Genomic DNA, 22,966 nt, shown 5'->3' with positions numbered 1-22,966 from the left:
GGGGTAAAATAGTCTTTCACCCTTCTGAGGGTACCAATGGCAGGTTGAGTCTAGTCTCGAGAGTTATATTTATAAGAGTATTTACTTTATGTGAATAGGCGGAGACTAGGCAATATTTCTACCGAGTCAGAGATTTACCGAGACGCCTGAGGTGAGTTTTCTCATTATACTTTACCTTGAGTAGGTAATCGGAGTTATGTGATACAGTGTTTGTATGCTATATTTGTGTTATGTGTTGCACTGCATTATTCTATGTGATTTATGCTGTGCATGTTTATAGAGTTAGAACCTGAAGGTTCACAGAGATAGAACCTAAGGGTTCACAGAGTTGAGGTGCACGGACCCACAGAGTTATAGCCTCGAGTGGCTAATATGTGTTATATATGGTATTTTGGGGAACTCACTAAGCTTTGTGCTTAGAGTGTTTCGTGTCATGTGTTTCAGGTACTAGTGAGGATCGCGGGAAGGCACCGACTTGATCAGTACACACACGTGATTTTTATGTTATGAGATCTTGGGATTGATATATGTTATGAATTGAGTTTTAAACATTGATGTTTTTATAAATAATGAATGAATTATGTTTTTATAAAATGCGAAAAATTGTTTTGAAATTTACGGTGTTAGACATGGAATATAAAAATCCATGTCAATTATGGTTTACATGTTGTAACCCTACTTGTGACACAATTGTAAAAGGACCCCATAGGGTACCAAAATCGGCACTATGTGTAGAACAAGAGGGCTAGCCGATTTTGAGTGATAGTGTACTTCTCTCAAAGTTATTAGAAGAGTTGTGGGATGTGTGAAACATTTTAGGCATCACATTTGAGGGGCTAGGATCACAAAGTTCTTAAGGAATCCAAGCAACAAGAAAGGTATGTTCTTCTACTAGCTTTTATGTTTCAAAGTTCCCCATGCCATCCTAGTTAGGTTATGTACCTTGGAAAATCAAATTTTCATGTATCTTAGTAAAACATAGATCCAAGGTTTCTAGGGTTGCATGTACACCTCAGGAGTGTTAGAATGCTCAAAACACTTCAGTGGTATCAGAGCCTAGGCTTGTCTTCTAGATACTTGATGCAAACTGTTGAAAAAACTCAAGATTTCTGCATTCTACTGAGTGAACTTGTTGAGTCCATGGGGGCACTCGATGAGTTCATGTGTTATTTCATCCTACTCATCAAGTAGGTTCTTGCACTCGACGAGTAGGAGGCCATGAATGCAGATTTTCGAGTTTTGCTGCTGGAAATGGACTAGAAACATTATCCTAAACTATTTTGGTCTTATAAAACTTGTTTTAGATGGAGTAATGGTTATGCTAATCCATTTACAATGGCCATTATCAAAATTTCATGTTTGGTATGTGTTATTTATGATTCTTGAAATTGTTGATATGAATGTTCATACACTTATGAGTTTAGAAGATCATAGGAATTATTTGCAAATAGTTTGTTGGTTTAATTCTTGATCTTGATGTGTTTTAATAGAATTCATAATTTGTCCTCAAGTTATGGATTACCAAAAGTCTTCCTTTTAAAGTCCATTAATGAACACATAGGTTATAAAAAATGAAGACTCTTTCATTTTAATAAACCATTAACTCACAAGTTATGAAATTGAAAAGTTTTGAAAGTTACAAAAGTTGCCCTCAGGTTTTTCATCATGTAAAGTCATTTTAAAAAAACTTTAGTTCCAACCCCTTGAATTTTAAAAGTTAAAATTCAACCCTTATACTTTATGATATTATAACTTCATTATATATATATATATATATATATATATATATATATATATATATATATATATATATATATATATATATATATATATATATATATATATATATATATATATATATATATATATATATAAGAACAAGTCGTTTTACCGCTAGTAGGCCTCATTCACGAAGCCGGTCTATAAGGGTGGTATAAGGTTGCTGCCTAGAAAATGGCAGCTTAATAGGTGTCCACTCTCACCCACCGCTTCCTTGACTAGTGGAGGGTCGTTAGCCGAACGGGTAGGACAATGACTTTAATCCTCATTACAAGTATGATGGTTATAAAGTAACTAAATGTTTTTATAAATTCCCAATCTTAGTTACTTTAGGAAAATGTAAATATGGTACTAACCCATGAAATTACACTTTGCACTTTGCTTAAGTCGTTAGTGGAGCGTGTGTGGTTAACCGGCACACTAACCTGGACTTAACAAGGTAGGAAAATGGTGGCTTAAGGTTTATCATAAAGCGGTGGAGCGCATGTGGTTAACAGGCACATCAATTAAGTGATTAATATTAAGGGTACCAAGTATATTTTCATGGTTATTCGCACCTTGTTTTGTGATCCTCGGCATCCCAGTCACAGAACTTGAGAGGAACAATCGAGATTGAAACATGCCATTGAAAAGTTCAATGAATCTCAAAAGATCTAGGAGTTTCAAATCCAATTAAAACCTAATAAATCATTTCATTTTTGCATGGTGGAAATTGGTGAATCATCATTCGCCTACCTTCAAATATATTATAGCTTGGATTACGACATCTCTCTTCCAAGTTATAAAATATTGTGTTGGGTCCTAGCCTTAATATTTCATATTGGGTGTTCTATTATGGACTTAAATAAACTAACTTGAATTTCTCCCATTGTGATGTTTGGTTCAGACAACCATGATCTTCCCAAATCTCTTAAAACAAGCTTTGATAATGAAGATAATGTCCCATGGTTGGATCATAGAAATCACTCTTCTTTTCTTTTACCTCCTCCAATTATTCTCCCTAACCCACAAGTTCTTGAAAAGTTTAAGGTCACTCAAGCCCTATTGGCAAGCAAAGTCTATGTGTGATTACATCTAGGAGATAAATTCACATATTGACAACCCGGGAGAGCTGGGTGTCAAGGTCTTGAGGAAGTTGGTTGTTGAATAGGTTCACCAATCACTTTCTAAGTCACATAGTGAGTTCTTTAAGGACTACTATGTAACAAACTATGACATGACCCTTGATGATCTTACCTATTTGCTTGATGCTGCTGAATCAGCAATGATTTGGAGCACCTGTAAAGCAAATATGAATTGAAGATCAACTTCCCAAACATCCATGGACATTGACAATGGTAACATTGAATATCCAGAAAAGCTTTCTCTTCCCAATGGAAATGGATTAACCATAGTCAACTCGGTTGAACTAATGGTAAAGAGAAAGGCTAAGTCTGAGATAGTCCCATGTACCATTATCAAAGATTCCATAAGTTTTGATTTCCAATGGAAGGGGCATTGGTTGCAAAGCTGCACTGGCTACCTGGAAGATCTGAGAGAAGGAAGATTCAATAAATTTGACTCTGCATCAGGTAAGTCCACTATCCAACTCTGTTAAGTTTCTAATTGATGATTCGTAATACAAAATGTGACTCGGTTACATTTTGATGTTTGGCAGGATCAAGCAAAGGGAAGGAAACTTAATGGAAGAGTATGATGAATCTGATCGCGAAGATCGATTTCAATCGCATGGTTCAAAGATCAGATTCTTGAGCTACTACTTAGGAGTTATGATAGATTGTTATGAAACATGTAATAGCATCGTTTTCATTTAAATTTGCATTGTAAGGAAAAAGTTTTATCTGCATTTTAATGTATAAATAAAATTTTGTTTTTATTTTATATCTCCTTGCAATGGCATTTATGGAAAATTGACGTTTTTATGTTTCTAGCAATAATGGAAATATGAATTTGATTTTTTCATTTGTGGTAGTGTCTAAATTTACCAAATAAGGAAAGATTCTCATAACCCAAGGTTTCAATTGGACCGAAACTTGGAATCATGCAAGTTGTATGATGAATGAGAATTTTCATCTTTGGGAAATTAAGACTAATTCCTTGTTCAAATGTATATGTGAGTCAAGTGAAGGACTAAAGGATCGAGTACACATTCTTGTGCACTGGTCAAGACCACCACAAAAGATCGATACGACTACTCTTCATGATTTACTAAAGCATAGTAAATATGGGTATACTTACAAGTTTAAGTATAATTCTGAAGCACTGGAAATGTTTCGATGTAAGGCAGAACGAATGAGAAGAATCAAATTTGGCAGAAAGATAAAAGTTTCTCAAATCTGAAAAGATGGGAGAGTACTTTAGTATCATGTTTTGTGATCATGTTTATGATTAAGCATATCATAATTGGTCCTCTAAGGATAAGAAGAGGAATCATGAGTTGTTGAATTGGTTAAATCAAGAAGATGAGTCATACTTCGCTCCAAAACAATTCTTAGAGTCATACTCCAAGATTTTAACTTGAGTGACACACCTAAAAGAAGGTTTATTAACACTTGTCAAATGTAAAAGTAAAATGTGTTCAACTCTTGTACATTTGAAATTGGTTAGCTGTGATGTTTTGGATAAAACAAAGACCAACTAAGGCCAATTATGTGAAGTGTTTGTTTTGATAAGAATCTGCACTATCTATTAAATATTTGTTTGTCAAGGAATGGTTCTTGGCAAGAGAGTCTTATATTTCAAGAGGACAGTAGGAGTCTGTCACACCCCCAAACCTGAACGGCGAAAACATTCGGGGGCGGATGACTTCATGTGGTAGCGTAACAAATGAATACATAGTAAAGAAAGCAATACAACCATCATATATATAATTGAAAGTTTACATTTGTCAAAAGTTACATGTTCAAAACTCAATTACAATATGATGTCAAAATACGAGATTAAACTGGCGCCGCAGCATCCCTTCATCAAAAGCGAAATGAATACCTGAAATTACTGATTTCCTGGGACATACAAGTAATTTTGAAAGAGTAGATCAGCATTTAAGCTGGTGAATTTCATAAGTATTTAAGTGACAATGTTTGAATGAAATGAAATGTTTTATCTTTGTTTGTTTGTGGTTAGAAAATCCTATATTTTCTACTAGTATAAAAGTAGCCTTCACTCAAGACCAATGTTTGTTTCCAAAATGTATGTAAATGTAAAATAACCAATGAGTTTGAAAACCTTGTAAATCAATGCATTTTAATACCCCTTGTGAGTTTTATAACCATACTATTGACTCTGAATGCCTATACACAACGTTCTTCAGTCGTTGGAATGTTATGACGTTTGTCACCCCAAACGGTAGACTGCAGCTAACAGTCAGGGCGCGGGTTTGTCAAGCCCGTATAGATCTATACACAAACACCATGCTCCCCCTCCAAGGGATTCTGGTATATAATACAGGACTTGAATTGTGTACTCGAACGTACATGAAGTTAGTGTCTCACAAATCCGTGGTATAAAAACAGATCTACTTGTTAAAATGTTACGTTTGTTCTTGTATACGAAAGTAAACTTCTTGAAATATGTGTTTCTAGTACATAAGATTTAGAAATCTGTTCGTAAAACTATACCTATTATAGTTTCCAAAAAGCGTGTCTTGTTTGTTTAGAAATATTGAGAAAAGGAATCACTTGTTTATGAAAGTATAGATTTTTGGTGTAGAGTCTAGGATAGACAAGAAAAATCTAAGAACAGTTTAGTTTATACATGCATTACAACAACATTATATTTTAAAAGGTAAAATGCTATTGTGACATATGTTATATATATATATATATATATATATATATATATATATATATATATATATATATATATATATATATATATATATATATATATATATATATATATATATAAGTTCCTTTAAATGTTTATAAATCGCATGTGATTTGAATATATAACAGTATATAAAAGAGTTTCTTTATGTAACACACGATAATACTCATGTGTTTTACTTGTAATCCCCCCCTTGAAAGCATATAAAAGTATTTAGAATAATTAAAAAGGTTGATTAAGGGGTATGAAACTCACTTGAAAGTTTTGGAGATAGCGAGATGGAAAACCGGGCAGAGTTTCGTCTCGGGAAACGGATTTTCCTCGGGATTCTCGGGAATCTCGGGAGCAAAATCGACCTTCGGGACTTGAGCCAAAAAGACCAGAGCTTCGGGTTTGAACGGACACGGAAAACGAGGAAATGTTGAGAGAGAGAGAAGAGAATTGAACCCTTTCTTTGGAAACCCTCGCATCCTATTTATAGAAAGGCTGGTCTGCCTCGGTACGCGGGGCGTACGCCCGTACGCAGCGCGTACGCGTACGTCATGCATGACCGAAGCCTCGACTGCCTCGGTTCGGATGGGACGGGTTGCTGGGTACGCGGGTCGGATGGGACGCCGGGTCGAATGGGACGTCGGGTCGGACGGGTCGGGGCTTCGGACGGGTCGGATGGGTCGGTATCTTCGGATAGCGCGACGTGGACGATCAGAGGCTAATCCCCTCGGTTACGCGGGGCGTACAGGGTTACGCAGCGCGTACCTCGGAGGAGGATGCTGACTCCCCTTCGGATAATATCCGAATTTTGATTTAAATAAATAATTAATTTATTTAATAAACTTCAAAAATTCATATCTTCTTCATACGAACTCCGTTTTCGATGGTCTTTATATCCTCGCGTAGGTGAGACTACGCTCTACAACTTTCGTTTAGACTCCGTCGGCAAATTCCGAAATTATTTTATTATCATTTATAAAAAATCCATCGCGTTTAAGGAATTTCTTAGAAAATTCATAACTTCTTTATCTGATGTCGGTTTTTGCCAGACTTTTTACTGCTGGAATACCATTGACGAGACCTTCGATTCTCGTTTAGGTCATTCCGGCCAAAAGTCGCTCGATCTCCGATTCGAGTTTTTAGCTGTCTGTTGCTAAGCCGAACTTGGAAAATCATAACTTCGCTATATGAAGTCGGATTTGGGCGTTCTTTTCACGTACGATCATGGTTCAAAGACATTTAATCATAGAAGGAAATTAAATAGGATTTATTTGTACAATTTATTATGAAAGTAAATTATTATTATTCAGAAGTGGTTACAATACTTGACCCATTTTGGTCGTTACAAGGAGTTGAAATATCGGGTTGTCACATCATCCCCCCGTTAGAGAGAATTTCGTCCTGAAATTTAAAGTAGTAAAGATACTAGTGAACATGAAAGAGATGAGGGTACTTTTGTTTCATCTGATCCTCGCGTTCCCATGTGAATTCGGGTCCCCGCTTGGCGTTCCAGCGAACCTTCACGATGGGTATGCGACTTTGTTTTGTTTGTTTGACCTCTCGGTCCATGATTTCTACTGGTTCTTCCACAAAGTTGAGGCTCTCGTTGATCTCGATCTCGTCGAGTGGAATAACAAGAGTCTCGTCGGACAGGCACTTTTTCAAGTTTGAGACGTGGAAGGTTGGATGGATGTTACTAAGTTCGCGCGGTAGGTTAAGCTTGTAAGCCACAGGGCCGATTCTGGCAAGAATCTCGAAAGGCCCTATGTATCTTGGATTTAGTTTCCCACGCTTTCCAAATCGTATTAAACCCTTCCACGGTGAGATCTTTAATAAGACGTGGTCTCCTACCTGGAATTCCAAAGGTTTCCTCCTTTGGTCAGCGTAGCTTTTCTGTCGGTCTCTTGAGGCTTTCAATCGTTCACGAATCTGAACGATTTTCTCTGTTGTTTCACGTATGATCTCTGGACCTGTGAGAGTGCTTTCAGGAACTCTTCCTCTAGCTAACTGGGTATCGCCAACTTCAGTCCAGCACAGAGGGGATCTGCACTTTCGACCATAGAGGGCTTCAAACGGAGCAGCCTTCATGCTTGTATGATAACTATTGTTGTATGAAAATTCGACAAGGGGTAAATGAATATCCCATGCCTTTCCAAAGTCAATCACGCAGGCTCTCAGCATGTCTTCTAAAGTTTGTATTGTTCTCTCACTTTGTCCGTCTGTCTGTGGGTGGTAGGCTGTACTCATGTCTAGCCTAGTTCCCAGGGAACTTTGTAGTGACTGCCAGAATCTTGAAGTGAATCTACTATCTCGATCGGAGATAATGGATATCGGAACACCATGCAGTCGTACTACTTCCCTTAAGTAAGTTCTTGTAAGCTTCTCCATTTTGTCAGTCTCCTTGATGGGTAGGAAATGTGCGGATTTGGTCAATCTATCGACAATGACCCATATGGTATCGAGTCCACTTGTCGTCTTGGGTAACTTGGTTATGAAGTCCATAGTAATCCGCTCCCATTTCCATTCTGGTATCTCTGGTTGTTGTAGTAGTCCTGACGGTTTCTGATACTCGACCTTAACCTTAGCGCAAGTAAGACATTTACTCATGAAGGTAGCAATTTCTGCTTTCATGTTAGGCCACCAGTACAGTTTCTTAAGATCCAGATACATTTTATCTGAACCCGGGTGAACGGAATATCTTGAGTTGTGAGCCTCGGTCATGACTACGTTTCTGAAATCACCATGTTTTGGGGTCCAGATTCGGTCCATTAGATAGTAGGCTCCGCCACCCTTGACTTCTAAATTCTTCTCCATTCCTCGCAGGGATTCACCTGCCACATTTTCAGGTTGCAAAGCTTCCATTTGTGCTTCCTTAATTTGTGTGGATAAGTGGGAATGGATAGTCATGCTCAGAGATTTGACCCTCCGACCAGTGTATTCCTTTCGACTGAGGGCGTCGGCTACTACGTTGGCCTTGCCAGGATGATAACGAATTTCGCATTCGTAGTCATTCAGTAACTCAACCCATCGTCGTTGTCGCATGTTGAGTTCCTTCTGATCGAAAATGTGTTGAAGGCTCTTGTGATCGGTGAAAATAGTACTCTTTGTTCCGTATAAGTAGTGCCTCCAGATCTTCAGAGCAAATACCACTGCTCCTAACTCGAGGTCGTGTGTCGTATAGTTCACTTCGTGTGTCTTAAGCTGTCGGGAGGCATAAGCGATAACCTTCCCTCTCTGCATAAGAACACAACCAAGTCCTTGATTTGAAGCGTCGCAATACACTACGAAGTCTTCTATCCCTTCGGGGAGGGATAGTATCGGTGCGGTGCACAAGGCCTGCTTTAGTGTCTGGAATGCCTTCTCTTGTTTCGCTTCCCAGTCAAAGGCCACTCCTTTCTGGGTTAATGAAGTAAGAGGTTTCGCAATGCTCGAAAAGTTCTTTATGAATCTGCGATAGTAGCCAGCTAGACCTAGAAATTGACGAATTTCTGTAGGTGTCTTTGGTGCTGACCAGTTCTCAATAGCCTTAATTTTGGAGGGGTCCACGTGTATACCTTTCTCGCTAACAACGTGACCTAAAAATTCGACTCTTCGAATCCAAAATTCGCATTTAGAGAACTTCGCATAGAGTTTCTCCGTTCGCAGTGTTTCTAGGACTTTTCGTAGGTGTTGACTATGCTCTTCCTCACTTCGAGAGTAGATAAGTATATCATCGATAAAGACGATGGCGAACTGATCCAAGTAAGGGCGGCATACCCTATTCATTAGGTCCATAAATACTGCTGGTGCATTGGTTAATCCGAATGGCATCACCACGAATTCGTAGTGTCCATAACGAGTTCGGAAGGCTGTCTTTGGAATGTCCCCCTCTTGAACTCGTAATTGGTGATATCCGGATCGCAGGTCTATTTTGGAGAAGTAGTTCGCCCCTTGAAGTTGATCGAATAGGTCGTCAATACAGGGTAGAGGATAGCGGTTCTTGACAGTAAGTTTGTTCAGCTCTCTGTAGTCGATGCACATACGGAACGATCCATCTTTCTTCTTTACAAACAAGACCGGTGCTCCCCAAGGTGAGAAACTTGGTCTTATGAATCCTTTTTGAAGGAGTTCATTAAGTTGACTGGAAAGTTCCTGCATCTCTGCTGGTGCAAGACGATAAGGCGACTTCGCTACTGGGGTAGCTCCTGGAATTAAGTCGATTCTGAACTCGACTTGGCGTTGCGGTGGTAATCCTGGTAGTTCTTCTGGAAAGATATCGGGAAAGTCACGTACTACCGAGATGCTCTTGATGTCCTTCAGTTCTTGACTTGTATCGACGATGTGCGCTAGGAATGCTCGACAATCCTTCCGCAAGCACTTTCGAGCTTGGATGCACGAAATGATGCGAAGGTTTGTACTAGATTTGTCGCCGTAGACAACTAATGTTTCGTTGTTAGGGAGGTTAAGACGGACTGCTTTCTCAAAGCACATGATGTCGGCGCGAAGAAGACTCAACCAATCCATGCCGACTATGACGTCGAAACTTTTAATTTGAACCGGCATGAGATTGATTGGGAAAGAATGGCCGTCTAATGTTAACGTACAGCCCATGTAAATGCAATTTGTGTTTTCGGTTTTTCCATTGGCCATCTCTACAGTGAATGATTTTTCTAACTTGCTAGGTTTAGGTTTAAGTAAATGAATAAAGTTTTGACACACGAAGCTTCTCTCCGCTCCACTATCGAATAATATGCATGCGTATGAATTATCGAGAAGGAACGTACCAGCAACTATAGTTGGGTCAGCTACAGCTTCGTCATGGCCTATTGCCAAAAGTCGTCTCACACCTCCGGTGCCTGCTGCCTTAGGACAGTTTCTCTGGTAGTGGCCCACCTCGCCACAACCGTAGCAAGCCTGCCCTACACCCGCACCGGGAACTTGAGTGATCGGCTTTGCGGGTTCCTTGCAGAAACGGGCTGTGTGCCCTTTCTGGCTGCAGTTGGCGCACTGCATAGCTCGACAAGGTCCATGGTGGTGGTAATTGCATTTTGTGCATTTTGGGAGGTTGCCTATATAAGGCTTTGTTGGGTAGGTATTTATAGGGGCTGTAGTAGGTACAATGGCAGCATTTACTGACACTAGTTGTTTCTTTGCGGATTCTTGGGAAGACCCACCCTTCCCTTTAATCCACGCTCTCTTCCTGTCATTGTTGTTGTTGTTGTTGTTGTTGTTGTTGTTGTTGTTTCCTTTCTGTGGTGCTAGTGCAGAAGTGGTTGAGTTCTGATGACCTCCGTAGTCGATCAGAGATTGTGCCAGTTCCTTAGCACTTTCAAAGGTGTCAGGTTTAGAAGCTAACACGCTTGATCGCATTTGGGGCGTCAGTCCCCAGATGTACCTTTCTATCTTCTTGCTCTCGGGAGCAATCATATCTGGACAAAGGATTGCCAGTTCGCAAAATCTGTTGGTATAAGTAGCGATGTCGGTACCCACCATTCCCAGAGTCCATAGCTCGTGTTCAAGCTTTTGAATTTCTCCCCGTGGGCAGTACTCTCTCATCATCATGGCCTTCAAGCTCTCCCAGCTTATGGAGTTCGCCACGATTAGGGTAAGTACTTTAACGTGGCCATTCCACCAAGTTAAAGCTTTATCGAGAAGGGTGAAAGTTGCAAATTTGACCTTGCTGTGCTCGGGGCAGGAGCAGATTTCAAAGACTGCCTCCGTCCTTTCAATCCACTGCCTCAGGGCCATCACACCACCAGTACCATAAAACATCCGGGGCTTGGCATTAGTGAAGTCCTTATAGGTGCATTCTCGAGGTGGTCCATGACTCTCGCCATGGTTGGATAGGTGTGTGCCAGATCCCGAGCCATTAGTACTCGAGTTATTGATCTGTGACATGGCAGCTGCTACCGCTGCGGTGACTGCTGCTTGAAACATAACAGCATCAAATTGGGGTGGTGGAGGTGGTGGTGGTATAGGTGCTTCCTCACCGTTGTTTCGCCTTGGATTCCTACGCGGAGGCATCCTTCAACTATAGATTGAAAAGACAAGGATAAGAATTTCATAGAATGGAAAATGTATGTGTCTCATGAACTAAATCGCTATAGTTCAACAACAGATGATAGTATGAGTCTTAAAATAGCGGAATGAAAGTTATTTGTAAGACTGAAAGTATGAAACAAGTATTTGGGTTCACAAGGACCATTCAAGGTTCGAACGAAATACTTAACATAGTAGTAATAGTGCCACTTATATTAATAAAAAAGTTGTTACAACGATCATGAAAATTTGACCCCTATAAGGGTCTCCGATTACAAAGTTCGAGAAATTTAAAGACTTTTAGCCGAGGTCCTAAGTTATAACAAAATTTGAGTCCTTGACAGGCACTACTTGCGTCGGAGGTTGCGCTTGGAGCTTGACTCCGCATCTGATTGCTTTGACTCCATTAGACGCCTATCGAAAGCGGCTTGTTGTTCCCTTAGTTCGGCGAGGGCTGCAATCATTTGCGCTTGAAACGCTTCGGTTTGGAATTGAGCATTGTCTTGCATCTTGTCCAGCCTACGGATGTCAGAAGTGTGAACCTGCACTTCCACGTTGATATCCCGGAGTCGACTAGCTTGTACTCCAGACTGATAGGACTGATTGGCTAACTTACCCACCATTACCGGGAGTGCTCGATCAGCCGAACCTCCGCCACGGACATCATAGAAGTCCCGCCACATGCCGTAGGGAGGGCGTAGGTTTTGCTGTTGGCTCCAATGGTGGAGGTGACTTCCCCAGACGGGAGTCGGTCCTTGAAAGTTCCTTACGAAGATGGGAGGTTGAATGGGTGGTGGATTGATAACTTCCGGCTCTGAGTCGGTACCGGAGTCATCACCCACTTCTATGGGTTCCTCGTCCTCTTCGGGATCATCTTCGATCCATCCTCCGTTGCCTTGGTTGGGAAAGTAGGGGTCGCCAGGGTGGTGAAATCCAGCCATTTGACTGTACGAGAAATAGGGTTATAAGAATTGAGTAAAGTCGGAACATGTAAAACATGTAAGTTAAACTAGTTTAGATAGCAAATACTCCTATAGTATTTAAGTTCTTGTGTTTGATTCTTGTAATGGTTTGGTAAGGTTTTGACTTGTTGCTTACTACGATCATTCCTCGATATACGTTGGTCCAATCTTGTGCAAATATAGTTGATCACGCTATATTTGTCCAAAGTCTGATTACATATATCGAGTCTCAATCGTAGTGTCAACTTGTCTAAATACTTGTATAGTTGTATAACATGAAAATAGTTTGTGGTATGCATGTAATTGTACTTTAAATGAACTACCAATTTAAGTTGAACGAAATGCTGCTTAAGTGTAAAAAGAAAATTTGTTTTGTCAGAGAGTATTAGTCCCTTAAGCATTTATAGTTTGTATATCTTATGTGGTTCGATATACTTAGTTCACTATAAACATTGCTCTGATACCAATCTGTCACACCCCCAAACCTGAACGGCGGAAACGTTCGGGGGCGGATGACTTCATGTGGTAGCGTAACAAATGAATACATAGTAAAGAAAGCAATACAACCATCATATATATAATTGAAAGTTTACATTTGTCAAAAGTTACATGTTCAAAACTCAATTACAATATGATGTCAAAATACGAGATTAAACTGGCGCCGCAGCATCCCTTCATCAAAAGCGAAATGAATACCTGAAATTACTGATTTCCTGGGACATACAAGTAATTTTGAAAGAGTAGATCAGCATTTAAGCTGGTGAATTTCATAAGTATTTAAGTGACAATGTTTGAATGAAATGAAATGTTTTATCTTTGTTTGTTTGTGGTTAGAAAATCCTATATTTTCTACTAGTATAAAAGTAGCCTTCACTCAAGACCAATGTTTGTTTCCAAAATGTATGTAAATGTAAAATAACCAATGAGTTTGAAAACCTTGTAAATCAATGCATTTTAATACCCCTTGTGAGTTTTATAACCATACTATTGACTCTGAATGCCTATACACAACGTTCTTCAGTCGTTGGAATGTTATGACGTTTGTCACCCCAAACGGTGGACTGCAGCTAACAGTCAGGGCGCGGGTTTGTCAAGCCCGTATAGATCTATACACAAACACCATGCTCCCCCTCCAAGGGATTCTGGTATATAATACAGGACTTGAATTGTGTACTCGAACGTACATGAAGTTAGTGTCTCACAAATCCGTGGTATAAAAACAGATCTACTTGTTAAAATGTTACGTTTGTTCTTGTATACGAAAGTAAACTTCTTGAAATATGTGTTTCTAGTACATAAGAGTTAGAAATCTGTTCGTAAAACTATACCTATTATAGTTTCCAAAAAGCGTGTCTTGTTTGTTTAGAAATATTGAGAAAAGGAATCACTTGTTTATGAAAGTATAGATTTTTGGTGTAGAGTCTAGGAAAGACAAGAAAAATCTAAGAACAGTTTAGTTTATACATGCATTACAACAACATTATATTTTAAAAGGTAAAATGCTATTGTGACATATGTTATATATATATATATAAGTTCCTTTAAATGTTTATAAATCGCATGTGATTTGAATATATAACAGTATATAAAAGAGTTTCTTTATGTAACACATGATAATACTCATGTGTTTTACTTGTAATCCCCCCCTTGAAAGCATATAAAAGTATTTAGAATAATTAAAAAGGTTGATTAAGGGGTATGAAACTCACTTGAAAGTTTTGGAGATAGCGAGATGGAAAACCGGGTAGAGTTTCGTCTCGGGAAACGGATTTTCCTCGGGATTCTCGGGAATCTCGGGAGCAAAATCGACCTTCGGGACTTGAGCCAAAAAGACCAGAGCTTCGGGTTTGAACGGACACGGAAAACGAGGAAATGTTGAGAGAGAGAAGAGAATTGAACCCTTTCTTTGGAAACCCTCGCATCCTATTTATAGAAAGGCTGGTCTGCCTCGGTACGCGGGGCGTACGCCCATACGCAGCGCGTACGCGTACGTCATGCATGACCGAAGCCTCGACTGCCTCGGTTCGGATGGGACGGGTTGCTGGGTACGCGAGTCGGATGGGACGCCGGGTCGGATGGGACGTCGGGTCGGACGGGTCGGATGGGTCGGTATCTTCGGATAGCGCGACGTGGACGATCAGAGGCCAATCCCCTCGGTTACGCGGGGCGTACAGGGTTACGCAGCGCGTACCTCGGAGGAGGATGCTGACTCCCCTTCGGATAATATCCGAATTTTGATTTAAATAAATAATTAATTTATTTAATAAACTTCAAAAATTCATATCTTCTTCATACGAACTCCGTTTTCGATGGTCTTTATATCCTCGCGTAGGTGAGACTACGCTCTACAACTTTCGTTTAGACTCCGTCGGCAAATTCCGAAATTATTTTATTATCATTTATAAAAAATCCATCGCGTTTAAGGAATTTCTTAGAAAATTCATAACTTCTTTATCTGATGTCGGTTTTTGCCAGACTTTTTACTGCTGGAATACCATTGACGAGACCTTCGATTCTCGTTTAGGTCATTCCGGCCAAAAGTCGCTCGATCTCCGATTCGAGTTTTTAGCTGTCTGTTGCTAAGCCAAACTTGGAAAATCATAACTTCGCTATATGAAGTCGGATTTGGGCGTTCTTTTCACGTACGATCATGGTTCAAAGACATTTAATCATAGAAGGAAATTAAATAGGATTTATTTGTACAATTTATTATGAAAGTAAATTATTATTATTCAGAAGTGGTTACAATACTTGACCGATTTTGGTCGTTACAAGGAGTTGAAATATCGGGTTGTCACAGAGTCTAAAAGATCCTGAATGAGGTTCATGATCTAATCAAGAATAAAACCCGTAATTTACCACTAGCACACGACTTGAGGTTTATAACCTATCGTGTGACATCTTCCTATTTCTTTTCCCATTCTAGTTAAAGTTGGCTTTGCATATGAGTTTTGAGAGTTCTCAATTGGTTGCATAGAAACTTGGAAGGGATGGCAGGCCCTTGTGCTGTCAGGTAGCAAGAAGTTAAGAATGCAAAAGTTCAGTCCATAAGAGTTTAGATTTGTCACTAACCGTGTCTTGTGATTATGGTTTTGACAAATTCACATGGATAGGAACACATACACCATAAAATCTAAGTGTCATAAGGTTTCTCTCCAATTCATGAAAAAGATGGTGAGGAAACACTTTCACTAATTGGTTTTAAGTAGATAGCAATTATGATATTTGCATTCTCAAAGTCGTTAGTGGAGCGTGTATGGTTAACCAGCACACTAACATGGACTTGTGAGGAATGACAAAGGTCTAGGCAATTGAGACTATGATTATGACATCCCTTTTCATAGTTCTAAAATTGTTTAGACACACATGTGTGCTATCTAAGGATAGGTGTATAATTGTGATAAAGTTATATCAAAGCATCTCATATTAGAAATCTAAAGTTTGGTAAGAAAGTCAACAAAGTATTGATTTCTAGAAGTCCAGCTGATTTCTAGATACATGTCAAGGCTAGTGGGAGCATAAGGGTTATGCTAATAATCATCATGTTAGTGGCATAATAATAATTATGATAAGTGTTACAAGTTAGCAATATAGAAAACAAAAGTTTCAATTCGGAAAACTTGTTTTGCTATAATTAAGGGAGAGGAAATTATACTTCATTTCAATTCTAAAAAGCTTAGATTGAGATTTTAATCATCTTTAATCAAGGATATATATATATATATATATATATATATATATATATATATATATATATATATATATATATATATATATATATATATATATATGAATTTTATGTTGGAATGGCTCAACTTAAGGAAATTATATATATATATATATATATATATATATATATATATATATATATATATATATATATATATATATATATATATATATACACACACACACACATATGGCGTTCTCAAAATTCGATTATTATTACGGCATCCCTCTGCATAATCGAATTATGAAAACATGGAAAATTAAAAAATATTTTCGCAAAAGACTGATCAAGGATCATGTCTTTATGTGAGACATCATGAATTGTGTCCCATATGCTTTGGGTGTAGGATTGATTACATGTGCTATAATATTTATCCTTTCTAAATTTTCCAAATGCCAAGTGCATTAAGAGGGGAAAGGGTCTAGAATTGGATATAACTAAGACGATTAAGCAATTGTGGAGAAAAATCTAAGGTTTACCAAACATTGGTTGCTCAGGGACAGTTGGAAGTATGGTGTATATTTCTGGAAATAGGATCATATTGACATATTCTGAAAAGAGGTAGCTCTTTTTCAGAAGTGATAGTCAAAATGGGAATATGGAAATGTTCCCATAGGTTGAAGTTATTCATTAAATCTCTGTACTTTGAATTTGAGACTTCGTTTCCATGGAGTTGATCTCCGTTGGAATACTCTGCAATGACTGTTGAAAAGTCTTTGTGACTTTGTGCATAATCAGTACAAGAGGATCAGTGCATATAAGTTTAAAATCTAATATATTTCGGTAAATGGTAGGAATTTGGAATTCTTACATTTACGACAAGGATTTGGTATTGTGAAATGAGAATCATTGGAATTATGTTCATTCGATCTATTTCACAAAGTAAAGATCATAGACAAACTTAGTGTGCATACTTGGTGTATGGCATAACTAATGTTTGGACAAACATAATGTGCATACTTGGTTTATGGCATGACTATTTTTTGGAAAAACATAGTATGCGTGCTTAGAACATGTCATGACTATTGTTTTGATTCAAGTATAAAGTTGATTCGTTGAAACATTATACAATAAATAATGTGTAATCAATATGGTGATAAATAAAAGGTGTTCTATTTATATTCATTAGTTCTGAGACCATATTGGATTTGATTATTCTTGTGTTTCACTTTGCATGTTTTGACTTCCAGAATAACTAGGTCATTCTTTCCGAATGACTAAGTTATTCAAACCATCCACAATCGGTCATATGTTGGAAGTAGGTATGAATCAAGACTGTCATGAAGTTGGTTTGTAGATGTGTAAGGTGTTGGACATAGCAAGAGTTGCTACAACACTCATGAGTGCTCATAAGTTCTGAGTATTGGATTCAACCCGCGCTCACATGTATCACTTCATGGAATTTATCTCGAGTGATCGTGAGACGGTAATATCATATAAGTCTTCAAACCTAGAGATATGAGTTGGTTATATATTGATAGTACGAAAACGCATTGGTAAATCGATGTCATAAAACGTGTCTTTGTGTATAATTCAACAAGTAGTAGAACAAGAATATGAGTCGAAGTTTATATGTTCCTTCTTGGATTAGAAACAATATATGGGCCCCTCGATGATTTTGTTGTGACCCATGTACCGGGACCGGTCAGAACTAAATTGATGTGTTCTATTAAGTTCTATGTCAAACAAATCGGAAATCGGGAAACAAACTGCTGGATAATAGGTAAGTCATTGTTCCATGTATTTGTCCGGCTGATATCTAGAATAGAGGATTATGTGATCACTTATCTTAAATGGCGTATCACCATCATCTTAGTTCCGCGAGACCTTGAAAGAGCTATGATTGTTAATCGGTTTCAGAAGTCATTCTCGCAGTTATAGTTATTAGACTTATCCAAGTGGGAGACTGTTGGATTAGGTGTCTAAGTTCATAACTATTTCTAGAATGTGCTTGACCCGGTTAGCATGGTCCATTTTGGGTTGCATGGCATTGCAACACTTGGATAGACTAAATGAGAGAAAAGACACTTATGGTTTATTAATATATTAAAATTTCAAATATATTAATAACATTATTTAAGTAGTTTTGATCGTGAATTAATTTAGAATTAATTTGGTGATTAAAAGGAGACTAATAAAACATATGGGGTTGATTGTGCATATCATCCATTCTTTTATAGTGGGTTAATGATATATGGTTTATTGAATTGGGATACAACCCATAAGGTGCTCCATGGATAGTCCATGGAGGTTATAAACCCATGGATCACGGAATATGAAAAGCCATGTCAATTAGGGTTTACATGTTGTAACCCTACTTGTGACAGAACTATAAAGGACCCCATGGGCTACCAAAATCGGCACTATGTGTAGAACAAGAGGGGAGCCGATTTTGAGTAATAGTATACTTCTCTCAAAGTTATTCCAAGAGTTGTGGTGTTGTGTGAAACATTTGAGGCATCATATTTCAGGTGCTACGCTCACAAGGTTCTCAAGGAATCCAAGAAACAAGAAAGGTATGTTCTTCTACTAGCTTTTATGTTTCAAAGTTCCCCTTGCCATCCTAGTTAGGTTAAGAACCTTGGAAAATCAAATTTCCACGTATCTTAGTAAAACATAGATCCAAGGTTTCTAGGGTTGCATGTACACCCTAGGAGTCTTAGAATGCTCAAAACCCTTTAGGGATGACCTTTCTTCGATTGCTTTCTGCACTCACATGCATCACATAAATGATCATTTTCAAACATGAGGAGTGGTAGTGCTCTAACCATTTCGCCAGAAACAAGATCATTCATGTACCAAAAATTCAGATGAGCAAGCGTTCAGTGCCATAACCAGCTCACATCAGGAACAACTTTGGAGAGAGGCAGAGTTGAGGTTTGACAATAATCATACTAATGTCGAGCGGGTACATGTTCTTGGTGGGATTTGACTTTATTAAACATTTGCTCCCGTCTATAGTCATAACATAGTTGTGTTTCTTGCAAAATTCAACTTAATGATTTGAGTCGGTGAGTTGAGCAACACTTATTAGGTTATGCTTTAGGTCAGCTACGTAAGCCACGTTCAAAATAGTGAAGTTGCCATTGGTGAGAATGCCATAACCATGAAATTGAGAGTTTGAGTTGTTGCAATATGTATCGTAACCAACATTGGGAGAAAGTTTGAGATCTCGCAAAAAGTCCTTCTGCCCCGTCATATGCATAGAGCAAGCGCTGTCAATATACCATATTGTTTCTTGGTTCGAAGCATAGAGTGCTTGGAAAATTAGTGTGTGGTGGAGCTTTTAGGCTCCGAGTTAGGTATTGGGACAAGACTACATACTTTGGACTTGGATTGTGATTTTCGGACAATAGTGGTTGTTTTGTTGGATTTGTTCTGAAATTCTTTATGGTCTTCTCATCTATCCAATAATCATATTCTATGTCATGGAGTTTCGAAATGACTTTCTTCGAACATGTGGCCTCCGGAGCAGTGGGTATCACTGTCTCGTTCGGAGTCACAAAAATTTTCATTTTCCAAACAAGTTTTTGTTTTAAAGATATTTGTGAAATTGATTTATTTGAAATTCTTTCTTTGTTTGATGGTACATTTGATTTTGAAATAGATTGAGGTTTGAAAATTGTACCATCTGCTTTGGCTATAAAAACTGATGAATCAGTCCGAGAAGGGTCATTTCGGATGGGTTGAGCACATGAAACTTGATTTTTAGGAGTGTGATCAACAACTTCTTTAGATTTTGACTGGCTAACAAGATTGGATTTTCTTTGAAGAATCTTAACAGGAACAAATGTTTGATTATTTTGGGAAGAAGATTTGCTGCCACTCCTTGGTGCATTCTTTTTTGAGTTCTCAAGAAACCTAGAATTTTGTCTTGACCTATCTTCCTTTTTAAGGGCATTTTTAGCTTCCAATTTAGGATCAACGACATCTTTCCTATTCAATGAGGGTTTCTTCTTGAAGTCAGATGTTGACTTAGAATTTTGACCGTGGGAGGGATTGCTAAACTTGAGCTTGATAGGGACCAAGTTTGTTTTGAAAATCACTAGGGAATTTGATTCACATGAATCAGAGGAGAAATTGCTTGAGGTTTCAAAGTTATCATCTAAGGGTTCCCAAGCAAACTTAGAAGTAACTTGTTCAGTTGTCATTGGAATTATTTCCTCGACAACATAGTTATTAGTAGGATTGTGTTTCGAAACATGATCTATACAATTTGAGACACTATGGTGGAATTCCGTGGTCTAATTCAGGTCCAGGTTTGTCAGAGGCGGAAGAGGCGTGGAATCACGACATCTGACAACTATTGGTTGAAACTTAGGAATAAGAGATGCAAGTTTGTCAGATGTCTCAAGAAGGGGTGACAAGGGAGAAACAGGGGTGTCTGAATGTTCATTTATTCATTCCTAGGATATGTTTTGTAACTCCTTCAAGGGGTGACAAGGGAGAAACGGTGGTTTGGAATATCTCCCATAAAAGATATGTTTTGTAACTCCTTCAAGGGACTAGCGATGATTTTTAGAAACTCGCTTCCCAGGCCTTGTGCTTTTGACCAAGGATGCCAAAAATTATGTGTCATCCATTCATTTGCTTCAAGAATGTCAGTGGAATTATGCAAAAAATCTATTTTAGCATTAAGAAGTTTGTTATCCAAAATCAAGACATTTCTTATTGAATAGGTGATTTCAAATTTATCTTTCAAAGTGATACATTCGTTTTTTGACATTACAAGTTCAGGGTCTAAAAATTCTATTTTTAACTTCTTATCCTCAAAACATAACCTAAGACGACTTAATTTACTGTCCTTCTTCTCACTGGCTTCTATGGCAGACTCATAGGCTCTATAGATGGTATTAATGTCTGTTTGGATCTAGGATAGATAGGATTCACAAAGTGATAAATCAAAATTATTGTCAGTGATCATGGATTTTACCTACTGAAGAATTCTACGACCTGGTGGATCCTTTGTGGCCATGTAGTAGTAGTTCGGTTCAGCACCATCATCCTCATCATCTTCCGAACCAGACGACCAATAACCTTCATCACATTCAATTGTTTGGCTTGCCATTAGACACATTTTTTTCCATTGCCCATATCATCATCATATACAGAGGACCAGTATCCTTCCACGTCTCTTGATACAGTCGAAACAAAAGCCTTTTCACTTTCAGCCAACTCCGGAGCTCTTCGTGCGTAGTAAGCAGAATCCTTGATTTTTGGTTTTTATGGAACGTCAGGCAAACAATCCGTTGCATAGTGATTAGCATGACCACATTTGTGACATACAATTTTTGGTTTGTCAGATTTAGGAAGCTGTTGAGGTTACGGGGTGGAGTTAGGTTTAGTGAGATTGAGTTTATAGGTTGGTGGATTTTCTGGAGTGGATTAAGGTTCCAGAGCAGAGTATGGTTAATGATTGTTTTGGTGAGGAGCATGAAAGTGATTTTGGTATGGTTTGTGAGAAGTGTTAAAAGGAAATTTGTATTTCATGGAGAGTAGTGTAAACTCCTGTTGGAAACAGAGTTCAGAGTCCATAGCTTCGGAATCAGGATTACTATTAAGAAGATAGTTATGAGTGGGTGCAATGGGTGAAGAGGGTTGAACAGGTGTAAGGATAGTTTTAAAGTGTTTCGAGGTGGATGAGCTAGAAATGACTGGTTCAAAGGAGCTGACAAGAGCAAGAGGACCTCCGAAAAGTTCTCTTAAGGTCTGAGCAACGTTTAACTCATGACCTTGAAGTTCATCACATAGTTGATAAACCTTCAACTTGTTTAGAGAACTATTAATTTGAAGACAAGATTTCACATTTCCCCATTCTTTACCGAGACTGTTGATGAACTTGAGATTGTACTCCAAAGTAGTTTGGACAATCCCGTGAGCAGTCATGTTGTTAACTGTAATTCGATATCGGTTGGAGGCTGAGGCAACTGATTCACCAGGAGTAGTTGTGAACGTATCAAACTCATTGGGAACAGAGGTCAGTCGCTTATCCTTCATGTTTTCCAAACCTTTGAACATATCTTGAAAAATATCCCAAATCTCTTTGGCAGATTTACACAACTTGATGTGTTCAAAGAAGAGAAAGTGGGACACTAAACACCATTTCAGAAAACGCCACTTGATCAGCATGCAACTTCTCAATATCGTCAGCAGTGAGAGGAGTTAGACATTGTTCATCATGACCCATGAGTTGAGCAACAACATCTCTAACAGTTGTTCTAACTGGAACATGAGGACCTTCTTTGACGGATATCCAGATAGCTTCACCCTTCTCTTTACCGAGTAAAAACCTTTCTGTTATGACTTTCCAATGATCATATTCTTTAATAACTAGGAATGGGGCTCGTGTAGGGCAACCCACGCTATTGGCTATTTTCATTGAATACATTTATTGAGTATTAGAAGCAACCATTGAAGTTAAGATATCTTCAAGCAAAAGTGGTATATAGAAGAACTTTTATCCTGAACACAAAAATGGTTGAAATACCAAGGTAATTTCAAACCAACTATAATATGATCTTATGGATTCAAAGGACAACCACTCAAGCTTTTATACTAATTGTTAGTTTAAGAGATTTGATGCGTAGGGACAAGGTTTAAAAAATCAAACCTTGAGTTAATGCTTAAGATCAATGTCTGCTTACTAAGAGGAGTTATAGTC

The sequence above is a fragment of the Lactuca sativa genome, chromosome 5 (genome assembly GCF_002870075.4).
Source record: "Lactuca sativa cultivar Salinas chromosome 5, Lsat_Salinas_v11, whole genome shotgun sequence".
Lineage (NCBI taxonomy): Eukaryota > Viridiplantae > Streptophyta > Magnoliopsida > Asterales > Asteraceae > Lactuca > Lactuca sativa.
The sequence above is the reverse complement of the archived record's forward strand: the minus strand, read 5'-3'. Positions refer to the sequence as shown.